This window comes from Anoplolepis gracilipes, chromosome 4, assembly GCF_047496725.1.
Source record: "Anoplolepis gracilipes chromosome 4, ASM4749672v1, whole genome shotgun sequence".
Lineage (NCBI taxonomy): Eukaryota > Metazoa > Arthropoda > Insecta > Hymenoptera > Formicidae > Anoplolepis > Anoplolepis gracilipes.
This window is the reverse complement of record NC_132973.1, coordinates 16034803-16051096: the sequence shown is the minus strand read 5'-3', so window position 1 is coordinate 16051096 and position 16294 is coordinate 16034803.

Sequence of the window (16294 nt, the reverse complement as noted above, 5' to 3'; positions counted from 1 at the left end):
TATTATCGTTTTCAAATGATACAAGTCATCACTCAAAAAGTGTGATTAATGGCGTCAAAAATCCGTTTTGTGTTAATAGAAATATTTGGATTTTTAGATCAATGAACAATTTCAAGAATATTATTTTATTATTTTGATAATTTAATTATTAGAGAATAAAGAATCATGTGCTTTATAAAAGTGAAAGTATTAAATGGGACATCTAACTCTCTATATATATATATTATATTATTTAAATAATATTATATATTATTATATTTTATATGTATATATTATTTATATATAACTTATGAATCAAAATTCATTTTCGATCAAAAATATAAATTTATTGGAAAATAAGATCGCTCTCTGAGTAATGAAATCTTTCATTCGAAAACGATATGTCATAACATAATTGGATAATAATATAATAAATAACATATGACATAACAACATTAAAACAATTCCTTTTATATAAATGAAAATACTAACTTTTTCGTCCAGCCTTTCTTGAAGGAAACTCTATGTTGACAGAAAACAAATGTTTTCAATCGTGCTGTTGACCCATTTTTTTTAGAGACAAATAACTAAAACTACACAAATAACTTCACTACACCAAACTACACTAAATGATATTAGAGCATGCATCAGTGATGCCGAATCAGATGCGTAGCTCACTCTCCGTATGACGCACACACAAGCGCGAGTCGTGTATGGGAGCTTTCCATCAAGGGTCACTAGCGACACAAAGTTACACAGTGTCCGACACAAGTGCTTTTCTACAATTACACAACATAGCACAATCTCACACAGCTATTTAGTTCTGTCGCTTTGTATATAGATTCATGACTGCCAACTGTAAAAAAAATACATAAATATGAGTGACAAGAAGAGCGGGATTCATTAGCGTACGGTGCGATAGCCCACTACCCGATAGTACCGACAAATTTAACGTTATTCCCGATAGCCCACAACTCTTTAGCACACATCCCGATAGCACACCAAGTAAATCGAGTATTTTCCCGATAGCGCACGAGATAAAAAATGCATCATCCCGATAGCGCACAATAAAAATACACATTGTCTCGATAGCGCACTACCCGATAGCACACGGCAAATTTAACGTTATTCCCGATAGCCCACAACTCTTTAGCACACATCCCGATAGCACACCAAGTAAATCGAATATTTTCCCGATAGCGCACGAAATAAAAAGTGTATCATCCCGATAGCGCACAATAAAAATACATATTGTCCCAATAGCGCACAGCCCAATAGCACACGGCAAAAACGTTATTCCCGATAGCCTACAACTTTTTAGCACACATCCCGATAACACACAAAGTAAATTGGGTATTTTCCCGATAGCGCACAATAAAAACGCACATTGTCCTGATAGCACACAAAGTAAATCGAGTATTTTCCCGGTAGCGCACAATAAAAATGCACATTGTTCCGTTAACACACAAAGTAAATCGGGTATTTTCCCGATAGCGCACCATGCTAGTTGCATGCGACGACATACGCAATCGGGAAAAAAACGGAAGTGTCTAGTTAGCGCACGGTGCGATAGTGCACTACCCGATAGCACACGACAAATTTAACGTTATTCCCGATAGTTCACAACTCTTTAGCACACATCCCGATAACACAAAGTAAATTGGGTATTTTCCCGATAGCGCACATCATCGTGTGTCACTTGGATGATGCGCTATCGAAAAAAGATGCGTTTCTGTCCCGATAGCGCACATCGTCGTGTGTCACTTGGATGGTGCGCTATCGAGAAAAGATGCGTTTCTGTCCCGATAGCGCACATCGTCGTGTGTCACTTGGATGGTGCGCTATGACTAATATATATATAACAATGTTTTTTTGTAAGCATTGTTCTGAAAAAATAATTTCACTCGACGATGTTCCTAAATATAGTTGCTTTCAAAATAACGCAGTTTTTTCAGAAAACAACAATGTACTTACAAATGATTATGATAAATGTAAGTACATACATTATATAAAATGACTTTATCTTCCTTAATATAACTTATTTAATTAAATTTCTTATTTTATGTACTATTTTATTATTTTTTAGCTCCTTGTCTTGAAAGTGATGATTATAAAACTTCTGAAGATACTACGATGGAAGTAAATAATGAAACTGTAGAGGAAAATACAACATTAAAAAATGCAACATTGAAAAATGCAACATTGGAAAATACTAACAAAACAACGTATAACCTATCAAACATAAATATACGATATAATAATATTATAATAATATTATAATAATATATACAAAATATTATTTAAAATAAATTTACTGTCATATTACAGATGCTGTTTGGACCAAAAGTGCCATACTAGCACTTTTTTCTTTATATGAAGCAAAAAATGGAAATGTTAGATAATCCCAGAACAAGAGGTAAAATATGGCATGCAATAGCAGCTGATTTTCATAATTATGGAATTAAGATAATATTTTTTTCAGCTGTTAATAAAAATTAATAAAAATTAATTGCTATTAATAAAAATTAATTTTTATGTATAATAAGTAAATTGTATCTAAGTTTATCTAATTTATTATTATTATGATTTAGATGACGCATGATTAAGTAAGATGGAAAATGAATGCTCTTTTTAAAATATAAAGAAGTAGTGGATAACATTTCAAGATCTGGTAGAGGAAATATAGAATTTGAATGGTTTGATGTTATGAATGATATTTTTGGCTTTAAAAAGGATGCTAAAACTGTAAAACATACAGTAGCGTCAAAAATTACTTTAGCATCAACTTCTCAAAAAAAAAAATCTTCAATGTCAACAATAACATTAGCTGAAAAAAAAGAAAAAAAGCGTTCTCGTGAGAGTCCGTCCTCATCAACATCTTTATCTATTGAAGTAACTTCTGTTGAAAATAAATTATCTCAGTGCAATAATAATAAATCTGAACAAAGAAAACGTTTATGTCATGGAACAGGTTCTACAATTGCAAAAACAAAAATTGAACTTGAAAAACAATGGTTTCAATTTTTGGAAACAAAACAATAACGAGAAAGTGTAAAAGATGAAAAATTAACAACTTTAATAAAAAATAAAAAGGAAGCCTTAAAATTAAAAAAAAAAACAACTTGCATTAAAAAAAGTAGAATTAGAACAACGGCGCGAAATAGCAGAAAATAAAATAAAAGAAAAAAAGAACTTGTATTCTGAATTATTAGAAATGGAAAAATTAAAATGTAAGATGTTGAAAAAATACTTAAACAACAAAGAAAACAAATTTTTAAATAAATCGTTTGAGTCAGATTGAAAAGACTAAGATTAACTATTATACTTACTATTATTAGCATAAAACTAATATTGATATTGCAATACTTATTGATACCAAATTTTATTTTTTATGTTATTAATAAAGTAAAATAACGATTATGCTTGACATTATTGATATTGAAATTGCAATACTTATTGATAGTTTTGTTTTTTTTTTGCGTTATGAATAGAGTAAAATAATTTTATTTGATGATATTAATATCAATATTGCATTACTTATTGATAGAGTTTTGTTTTTTCACGTTATGAATAAAATAAGGTGATTATTATACTTGACATTATTAATATTAATATTGCATAACTTTTTGATAGAGTTCTTTTGCGTTATAAATATAATAAAATAATTATATTATACTTAAATAATATTATTGATGTTAACATTGCAAAACTAATTGATACAGAGTTTTTATTTTCTTGCGTTATTTATTGATAAATGTAATTTTTTATGTTTAAAAAATGTTGAATTTTTGTAAAATTAATTTTAAAGTATATAAATATGTATATAGTATTTTTACATACAGTATTATTACAAAACTAATCTTACAATAAAATACATAATATTCGTTTATCACACACAAGTATTATAAAAACAAGACTTTAAATAAAAATATTTTTTAAGTGTATATTTTATTATTTATTTATTATCTTAAAAAACAGTAAATATATATGTAAAGTTATGGAAGAAATATTTCGTGGAATAATTGCATTCGACGATCTATTTCCATTCTATTATTAAATTCTTCAACTTGTATGGCATCAGGTATAGCATTTTCAAAGTAATCATTAATTTCGGGAAAGTCACACAAATCATTTTCGTTTATACAATAATTGTGTAGTATGCATGCTGCTACTACCGTATTCGTTATAAAAGATAAGTGCCGATATTCGGTAAAAAATGTAATACGACGAAAACGTCCTTTTAATTGACCAAAGGCTCTTTCAATCGACATTCGCGTCGATGAATGCATATAATTAAATTCAACCTGTTGAGCCGTCAAATGGCCATTGTCTCTGAATGGTGGAACGAGCCATGGTAAAGATGGATATGCAGAATTACCCAATAAAAATGTATTATTAGGAAATATCATTTGATTAGTGGATGCTGTTTCGTACAATTGAGATCTTCTAAAAACACGTGCGTCATGAAGAGAACCGGGTTCTCCTCAATATATGTTTGTAAATTTCATATCTGCATCCGCAACTGCTTGTAACAAGATAGAAAAATATTTCTTTCGGTTGCAGTAATCTCGCGCATCAATCGCAGGTTTTTCAATACGAATTTGGGTTCCATCAATTGCCCCTAAAACATTTTTAATTCCTTGCTTTTTATAAAACTTTTCGCAAGTAATTAAAGTAGCATATCCTTGTGGCCATTTAACAGTTGTGTCTAATTTGGTCAGAATCCAAGCTATTACTCGTCGTAAAATTCGAAATACCGATGAAATAGAAATGTTAAATCTATCTGCCATTGTCCGTAATGATTCAGTATTTACAATAAACCATAAGAATAATAAAAAGCTTAATTTTGCTGATATCGGTTTCATTCCAAAACTATGTGATGGTATAAAACCAGATAATTCTAATTCTTCTGAAAAAGTTAACTTTTTTAAAAATTATGCATAATAATAATAATAATAATAATAATAATAATAATAATAATAATAATAATAATAATAATAATAATAATATATTTAATTACTTAATAAATTACTTAATAAATCCACCCTGTATATATATATATATATATATATATATATATATATATATATATATATATATACACAGGGTGGACCATTTTAATCCATCCAGTCGAATATCTCGAAAACCAAACCCGGGAGAGAAAAATGTTTCAGACAAAAGTTGTTTGGTTTCGAGGGGGTCATAAGATGGTACTATTGGTTTGACCTTGAAAAGTCATTTGAAGGTCACGTGAAGGTCACTTCAAGTTTTTTAAATGAAATACCCTATATATTTTTACATATTCTTGTAGCTCATCTCGAGAGCTTCCCAAAACACTTATGACAAAGTATTTTTCATTAAGTATTTTTTGAGTTATAAGGCTTCAAAGTTGCAGAATTTTGACATAAAATACAAGATATCTCGTAAAATATTCATTTTTTGATTATCTTGCTCTAATACTTTTATGCACAGAATAATGAGACGAATCAATCGGTGTAAAGAAAACACATAATTATGTTAAAGTAAAAATCTGAATTTGCAACTGACAGTTACACAATTTTACTTTAACATAATTATGTGTTTTCTTTACACCAATTGATTCGTCTCATTATTCTGTGCATAAAAGTATTAGAGTAAGATAATCAAAAAATGAATATTTTACGAAATACCCAGGTAGCACATGTTCGTTTTATAAACGTTTTCTAAACGTATCCAATATTTTTTAACCGTCAAGCACCAGTAAGAAACGTTTTAACAGAAACATTTTTAAAATCATGGTTTAAGAAACGTATTTTTTACGTTTCTATAAATAGAACAAAAATTAATTTTTTAATTCAAAATTATATATATACACATTATTAAAACTGTACTTATTAAGATGATGCCCAGATAGCACAGAAAACTAAAAGATGACGAAAAGTCTTTTTAAGTTATCTTTCTGACAAGGCTTAAAGATGTCTAAAAGAATATCTTTCTACCTACAAAAAAAGTAATATTTTAAAAGATGTCTTCTAAAAGTCATAATTAATTTTAGTCGACGAAAAGATGTCTTTTTGATCATCTTTTCGACAAGACAAAAAAGATCTATTTTATAATATATGTGTTTCTTTGTTTGCCGCTACGTGGCAAGTTTTCATAACATGTATATAAAGCCTAAAAGAACAGGTACTAAAAGTATAATTTAAATTATGTTTTTTTTTGTCAGTTTGACTTCTGATGTAATCTCGACAAGAGATTAAGAACATGATGAAAATAGATGGATTATATCCATATATGCATTATTTTATTGAATTTGTGAATAAACAAATTTTTCACAAATAAAGCAAAAAAAAAAACGTATTTTGACAGTTTCTTAAACGTTTTTATTTGTTAGAAAATGACGTTATCCTTAACGTTTTTTAAGTAAACATTTTAACCAATCAGAAACGTTTTTAAAAGCGGGTTCTAAAACGTTTCGCAGAAACATTTGTGAAACGAATATGTGCTACTTGGGTATCTTGTATTTTATGTCAAAATACTGCAACTTTGAAGCCTTATAACTCAAAAAATACTTTGTCATAAGTGTTTTGGAAAGCTCTCGAGATGAGCTACAAGAATATGTAAAAATATATAGGGTATTTCATTTAAAAAACTAAAGTGACCTTCACGTGACCTTCAAATGACTTTTCAAGGTCAAGCCAATGGTACCATCTTATGGCCTCCTTGAAACCATACAACTTTTGTCTGAAACATTTTTCTCTCCCGGGCTTGGTTTTCGAGATATTCGACTGGATGGATTAAAATGGTCCACCCTGTATATATATATATATATATATATATATATATATATATATATATATATTTACTTATATTTATATATAATATTTATTTATTTTCAATTATTAAATATCTTATTTAAGTAAAGGAGTAATTTATTAAATTTTACAATTTTTTTAAAATCTTATACGAGCGATACGGGCTTGGTTTTCGAGATATTCAACTGGATGGATTAAAATGGTCTACCCTGTATATATATATATATATATTACTAATATTTATATATAATATTTATTTATTTTCAATTACTAAATATCTTATTCAAGTAAAGGAGTAATTTATTAAATTTTACAATTTTTCTTATACGAGCGATTAATAATATCCTCTTTTACTCGAATTAGATACTTCAGTGAGAGCGCGCTGGCCGCGCATGCGCGAAAAACCCGACCCGTATCGCCACACTGCTCACGGCCCATATGACGCACACACAAGCGCGAGCCGTTTACATGTGAGTTCGGCACGTGCGCGGCGCCACATATAGAGAGCTTTCCATCAAGGCAAACATAGATAGACATTGTAACACAAATGAACACTGTGTATAGGTGCTTGATAAAACGCTTTTTAAATTTCGACACAACCGCTAGTTTGCGCTAAAGTGCTTGTGCTTCTTTTATTCTACCGAGTTTCTATACTATAATATCCCATGTAGCACATGTTCGTTTTATAAACGTTTTCTAAACGTATCCAATATTTTTTAACCGTCAAGCACCAACAAGAAACGTTTCAACAGAAACATTTTTAAAATCATGGTTTAAGAAATGTATATTTTAAGTTTCTATAAATAAAACAAAAATTAATGTTTTAATTCAAAATTATATATATACACATTATTAAGACTATACTTATTAAGGCGATCCCCAGATAGCACAGAAAACTAAAAGATGTCTTAAAGATGTCTTCTAAAAGTCATAATTACGTTAAGTCGACGAAAAGATGACTTTTTGATCATCTTTTCGACAAGACAAAAAAGATCTATTTTATAATATATTAATATAATATAATTTTATAATATTTTATAATATTTTATAATATTTTATAATATTTTATAATATAGTGTTCTTTTGTTTGCCGCTACGTGGCGTGTTCAGACTTAACTCGTATTCAAGTTTTCATAACATGTATATAAAACCTAAAAAAACAGGTACTAAAAGTATAATTTAAATTATGTCTTTTTTGTCAGTTTGACTTCTGATGTAATCTCGAGAAGAGATTCAGAACATGAAAATAGATGGATTATATCCATATTTGCATTATTTTATTAAATCTGTGGATAAACAAATTTTTTACAAATAAAGGAGAAAAATCGTATTTTGACAGTTTCTTACGTTTTTTTTGTTAGAAAATGACGTTTCCCTTAACGTTTTTTAAGTGGACATTTTAACCAATCAGAAACATTTTTAAAAGCCGGTTTTAAAACGTTTCGCAGAAACATTTGTGAAACGTTTTTGAAACGAATATGTGCTATTTGGGATGTACATACTAAGGCAAAGAAATAAACACAGAACATATTATGAAATAAATAAAGAAGGAAGTTATTTATTTTACGTAGCAAATTATACTAAATTGTTATTTTTATTATTAAAATAAGTAAATACATGAATTTTATAATATATATTATGTAAATATATATATATATATCTTATTTTTTTATTTAGAGTGTTAAAATAATTTAATACTCACACAGCACATGATATCATTCGAATATTCTATACTGTGAATATGCGTACTGTATATAATATACTGAGAAGATCCTTATAATATCTTATTTAGTATATTACTTTTCGTATATTCTCAGTATATACTTGAATTATTTCTTACAGTATACCATTTTTTATGTTATTAATCGTATATTCTCAGAATATATTTGTAATATCTCTTACAGTATATTATTTCTCGTATATTCTCAAAATTTACTTTTGAGATACGTAGAGAATATAGCAACGCCATTTTAAAAACGTAACTTCCGATTTCCGATACTGTCGGTAGTGGTTTCCCGCCTTTTCATGCGTTTCTGATGTAACGTAGTCTGTTACACGCTAGGTTACGTGAGTGACTGTGTTATAACACTTAGAACTAGCATTGTTTTAATTAGGTATGTAAACCTTATTTCTTTTAAAATGTTTTCTATAAAACATAAAATAAATATTTTTATACATATTTTTATTAAAATTTATTGTTACATATTTATAAAAAATTCGTCACGATAAAATGTATCACAATTTGAGGTTACACCATTATACCCGATCAAGAATTATACCGTTTATAATAAACCGGTATAATAAAATTTACATTTAAAATTACCGATTATAATAAAATTTCTATAGAAGTAAAAATGTAATAAATTCGAGACGCATAATATTTAATTAGTAAAAGGATTAAACAGAGTTTTTATTTCTATATACTTATTTAATGCGAATTATTTTCAAAATTGTGGATGAAGATACTTCTACTTACAGAGAGAAGAATGAGAGGGGTCAAGCCCCCGTTTTTTAGGGAACGCTTTTTCCCTACCGTACAGTGGCGCTAACTGGATCCACAATTGAGTTTTCGGAACTACGTGACTGGATCCACTATCCAGTGCCACGGTAAAACAACCGATTGGTTTGAGTCCGTGCTAGATCCATAATTGTGGATCTCAAAAGTACGAAACATATAATATATTTATTAATATGTTTTATTAGATATTATTAGCTGCGCGTGATCTTTTTCCACTTTTTTTTTAGCATATATTATGAAGTAATATATACGTATATATAGAATTAAAATGCATATTTTATTTCACATAAAATTTAATGTTTTAATAATTTTAATAAAAAAGTATTTTAATAAAATATATATGTGTATATTACTTCTGTTAGAGATAGAGTATTTTTAGTTCGTTATGTACTAAGTTTTATTTTAATTATGCCGCGCTTTATTTCTTTAAGTCTCATTATTGTGTTGTGGTGCTTGTGCACTTGCGCAGACTAACTGATTCATGTGTACTTGGTTAATTTTTTTAGTCCAGTCTAGTAATTTTTTTTCTTGCTCTTTAGTTCTTTTTTTGTCTTTTGTATTCTTGGGTTTATCACACTTATTTTTCCGTTGCATTCAAGTTGTGTACTACAGTTACTCTTTATTATATTTTACAATAAAAAGGTCAATATTAAAGAGAAACATAACAAAAGTGTTGGTATTTATTCAATACATCATTGTATAATAAAGAATAAAAATTCCAATAACTTCAATAAATATTACCAAAATGAAAAATAAGATTATACGCAATAATGTTTCGTACTTTATTAAGTGATATGTATATGTGTACCAATCAACTGACACAATATATACAGGGTGTCTCATAACTAATGAGCCAACGCTCGTAAACGGATAGAGTACAGTGAACTGAACAAAAAAGGATTAAGTCATTTTGCGATTTTCGCAATAATTATTAAAATATTAATTAAAAACACTTACCGAACAATATTATACATATCTACAAAATGTCCGGTAATAATCGCCCCAACTCTCTAGGGCAGATAGAGCAGGTCAAACTGAACATAAAAGTCCTGTATCATTTTGCGATTAACGCAATAATTATTAAACTATTAATTAAAAACGCTCAGGGTATGCTGAGCGCTATATGTGGCGCGCGCTCATACGCTGAGCGTTTTTAATTAATATTTTAATAATTATTGCGAAAATCGGAAAATGATACAGAACTTTTATGTTCAGTTTGACCTGCTCTATCAGCCCTAAAAAGGTGGGACGATTATTACCGGACATCTTGTACATATGTATAATATTGTTCGCTAAGCGTTTTTGATTAATATTTTAATAATTATTGCGAAAATCGCAAAATGACCTAATACTTTTTTGTTCAGTTCACTGTACTCTATCCGTTCACGAGCGTTGGCTCATTAGTTATGAGACGCTCTGTATATATATATAAAATTTTATAATAGGAAACAAAATCAAATAACTCTTTTATTTCATATTTTGTTAAAAGTAATTATTGAATTAGCAAAATATTTGCGCTTAAAATGACACTGATATACATATAAGACATAAGCATAACATAAATCGGATAATTTTGAATTAGATTAACCATACATAAAAATTAAACATAATCCGATTTATGTCATGTTTGGTGTCCTTTGAATCGTAAAAATCTCATTAATTCTTTAAAATTATTTTCAAGTCGATAAAATGCGAAATAAAAGTTTTAGTTTTGATTTTATTGTATGTTTACATTTTATAGATAAGCGAGCTCTTTAAAGATCTTCGATGCTGGAGCTCGAGGAAAGCGAGAGAGAGAGAATGAGTAAGGAGCAAACGAGATGGCCAACATCAAAGAGAGTTCCGAAGCCTCGCTCGCGAGCCTTCCTTTATCTCCGGTTTTTCGTATATTTCATCTTAGCATAGAAAATAAAATTTTAACATTTCGCATTTTATCGGTCCAAAAATAATTGTAATGGATTAATGAGATTTTGGCGATTAAAATTACATCAAACACGATATAAATCGCATAATTTTTAATTACATAAATTGATAAATAATTAATATATTTTTATTATTTATGTAATTAAAAATTATCCGATTCATATCATGTTTAATGCAGGAATGCAATTAATTATTTACTTTTCTCATTAATTACCATGTTTAATTAGCAATTAATGTGAATAAATTTAATTAAAGCTTTTTAAATTGACGATTAATTTGAGAAAAATTAATTGTAAATCGTTCAATTGACAATTGATAAAAGCGAAATTAATCAAAGATTATTTAATTAACGATTAATATGAACGAAATTAATTTAAGGTCGCTCGATTGACAATTGATATAAATAAAATTAATCAAAGGGTATTCGATTAACGATTAATATGAACGAATTTAAAAGTCTTTTGATTGACGATTGATATGAGCGAATTCAATTAAAAATTATTCCATAAACGATTGAACCAAACAAATTCAATCGAAGACTGTTCAATTGACAATTGATTTGAACCAATTTAATCGAAAATTATTTGATTGACGATTGAATATAATAAATTTAATACAAATATTTTTAATTGATAATTAATTTAGGTAAACGCAATAATAATAATCTGTAATTTTGACCGCGGTAACTCGCGATCAGCAGCACATTTTTAGAAATTTTATTTCGATCTTTTTCTCAAAAAATCGCTCTGTCGCGACCTGCGAAATATTCTACTGATTACAAATATCACAATTTTATTAAGATTCTCTTTGTATTTTGGCTGTAATACTGTTTTTGCGAAACAGTAGTTCGCAGCCGGCCGATAGGAGTCTCCACAGTGCCTCCTGTCGACCCTTAAGCATGCATGTTGTCTAGGAATATTATATATGTATTGTTGCTATCAGAGAGAAGAATGAGAGGGGTCATGCCCCCGTTTTTTAGGGAACGCTTTTTCCCCGCCGTACAGTGGCGCTAACTGGATCCACAATTGAGTTTTCGGAACTACGTGGCTGGATCTACTTTCCAGTACCACGATAAAACGATCGAATGGTTCGAGTCCGTGCTAGATCCACAAATTGTGGTTCGTATCCGTGCTAGATCCATAATTGTGGATCTCAAAAGTACAAAACATATAATAGAGTTATTAATATGTTTTATTAGATATTATTAGCTGCGCGTGATCTTTTTCCACTTTATATTATGAAGTAATATATACGTATATATAGAATTAAAATGCATATTTTATTTCACATAAAATTTAATGTTTTAATAATTTTAATAAAAAAGTATTTTAATAAAATATATATGTGTATATTACTTTAATAAATATTACCAAAATGAAAAATAAGATTATACGCAATAATGTTTCGTACTTTATTAAGTCCGTCCAAAAATAATTGTAATGGATTAATGAGATTTTTGCGATTAAAATGACATTAAACCAGGGTTGGGAAAATATCAATTAAATTTGTCAAAAGTAATAATTAATGTGAATAAATTTAATTAAAGCTTTTTGAATTGACGATTAATTTGAGAAAAATTAATTGTAAATCGTTCAATTGACAATTGATAAAAGCGAGATTAATCGAAGATTCCTTGATTAATGATTAATATGAACAAAATTAATTAAAGGTCGCTTGATTAACAATTGATATAAACAAAATTAATCAAAGAGTATTCGATTAACGATTAATATGAACGAATTTAATGGAAAGTCTTTTGATTGACGATTGATATGAGCGAATTCAATTAAAAATTATTCCATAAACAATTGAACCAAACAAATTCAATCGAAGACTGTTCAATTGACAATTGATTTGAACTAATTTAATCGAAAATTATTTGATTGACGATTGAATATAATAAATTTAATGCAAATATTTTTAATTGATAATTAATTTAGGTAAATGCAATAGTCTGTAATTTTTGCTTAAAATTAATACGATCAATAAACATATATTTTTATATAATTTTTAGATAGCCACAATTTGAGATAACCATAATGATTTTTCTGATATGCAAAAATTACAGATTATTATTATTGCGTTTACCTAAATTAATTATCAATCGAAAATATTCGCATTAAATTTATTATATTCAATCGTCAATCAAATAATTTTCGATTAAATTAGCTTAAATCAATTGTCAACTGAACAGTCTTCGATTGAATTTGTTTGGTTCAATCGTTTATGGAATAATTTTTAATTGAATTCGCTCATATCAATCGTCAATCAAAAGACTTTTAAATTCGTTCATATTAATCGTTAATCGAATACCCTTTGATTAATTTTGTTTATATCAATTGTCAATCGAGCGACCTTAAATTAATTTCGTTCATATTAATCGTTAATCAAATAATCTTTAATTAATTTCGCTTTTATCAATTGTCAATTGAACGATTTACAATTAATTTTTCTTAAATTAATCGTCAATTCAAAAAGCTTCAATTAAATTTATTCACATTAATTGCTAATTAAACATGGTAATTAATGAGAAAAGTAATTAATTAATTGCATCCCTGTGTAGAACACGGGCGCCTGTTATACTTGGCATTTTATTGCTTTTTCGCTATCAATATTTTATTATTTTATTATATATATCATCTGCACGATGCGACTTATGATTTCGCAAGAACAATATTACGGCTAAAATATATAAAAAGTCATAATAAAATCGTGATATTTGCAATGAGTAGGATCGTTCGTAGGTCGCTGCAAAAGATTTTTATGTATGTATATATGTATTTATTTATATATATTTATATATATTTCTTTTTGTTAGTAGATATAATAAGAGAGTTCTAATCCAGGGATCTGAGGGGGAGTGAGGTAAGCGGGGGGACGAGGCGAGGTACCTCGGCCCCCCCGCACTGACGGGGGGAGGGGGGAGTCCCCCTCAATCGCGGGGAAGGGGCAAATGCCCCCCCCTAGACTGAGGGGGAAGGGGGAGATACCAAATGCCCCACCCCCCAGATTAAGGGGGGAGGGTGGTACCAAACATCCCCTGATTTAGAGGGGGAGGGGGGGGCGCATACATATGGTTCCGCACGTGGAGGGAGTGTCCTCTCCGACTGACTGCGGAGGTCTGACGGTGAGAGAGAGGAATGTCAACTGTTATAGATAAAATAATCACCCCACTCTGTTTATTCATAATGTATATTTGCAATAAATAATTACGTTCGCAACGCGGTAGAGGGAGACGATGCGATAGACGTCCGCAACGTGGTAGAGGGAGAAGGTGCTATAGACGTTCGCAACGTGGTAGAGGGAGACGGTGCGATAGACGTCCGCAACGTGGTAGAGGGAGACGGTGCGATAGACGTTCGCAACGCGGTAGAGGGAGACGATGCGATAGACGTTCGCAACGCGGTAGAGGGAGAAGGTGCTATAGGCGTTCGCAACGCGGTAGAGGGAGAAGGTGCTATAGGCGTTCGCAACGTGGTAGAGGGAGACGGTGCGATAGACGTTCGCAACGGGGTAGAGGGAGACGATGCGATAGACGTTCGCAACGCGGTAGAGGGAGACGGTGCGATAGCGTTCGCAACGCGGTAGAGGGAGACGGTGCTATAGGCGTTCGCAACGCGGTAGAGGGAGATTTGTAATATCGCAAAACGTAATGAGGAGGGGAGTATTTGTGACGTAATTTTGCAAGCGCCAATGTAAGGCTGCTAGAAATTATTAAAAATCGCGTCCCCACGTGCTTTCTCGAGCGCCGTATGTGGCCACCGTATGATGAAATCTAATCAAATGTATACGACGATTGAAATATTCGGTTACAAATGTATACGACAAAGCGTGAGATAAAATTTTTGGCTAAATGATAACATAAACAGACCGTCGACGGTAAGGATGTTTGCGCTAAAGAATAACGCGCCGACAGTACGAATGTTTGCGCTAAAGAATAACGCGCCGACAGTACGAATGTTTGCGCTAAAGAATAACGTGTCGCATAGTGGGTGGGCATTATCATGTATATTTAATTTGATTATAAATAATAAATATAATCAGGCGTTCTATAGTACGATGTGGTGTATGTGTAGGACAAGGAGTGCATGACGATAAGAAAAGGAGAGCACGATGGTAAGAAAAGGAGATATGGGTGCGAGAGAAAGAATAGAGAGGAAGAACAGCGCGCATGATGAGAGAAAGAATAGAGAGGAAGGAGAGCGCGCATGGTGAGAAAAGGACAGCGCTATAGACGTAGGACAAGGAGAGTATGATGTGTAAGGAAAGGAGAGAGCATGATGGTAAGGAAAGAAGGTGACAAGTAAAAGAAATATATAAATGTATAAAAATTCCAAATTTATTTAAAATTAAAAAAATTTAATTACAGAATATAGAAAATAATACTTGAACTATAGTTTTTTAATGTAAATATGGGTTGATTGAACCTTCATGATGATGATTCGACCACCAATTGAATATTTTAAATACATTTTGTAAAGCGCAATTTCGTACATGTCTATCGCAACGCAGAGTAGCATCTAATTTATCTAAAGCAGGAACGTCGTCATAGTCGTTATCCAATGTCTCGATAATAAGACCGATTCTCGCATCGTCTTCCAGTAAATTTGCCAACCATTCTCGTTTTTCATGTCCTTTGACATACACTCGAGAAGATGTATCTTTCAACGTCACAGCCTCAGTGATTAAACGTTTAGCCATGTAGTATGGAACGTTTCCATCTTCCCATTGCAGATTGTGATGTTTTCCAACCAACCATGCAACCTGAGATCTCTCAGACCTTGTGAGCAAACCGAATGGTGTAAGACTCGTAAAAATATAATGAGAGAGTACAGATCCCTTCGTCAAAATCGCAACTTCTTTCACGATAAATTTTTTATCGATAATAAATCCTTGAAGATCCACAAACGTTGGCACAACCATAATGAAGAGATATTAGCGAGAACTACGACGACGAACGGCTGACGTTAATCATCGAGTATCGCAAGTTTTTATGTTATATGATCCGGTATGCGATTCTCCAATTTTGTTTACAGAAGAATCGAACGTTGGTTGGTTGGCTGATAAGACGAGCGTTCCT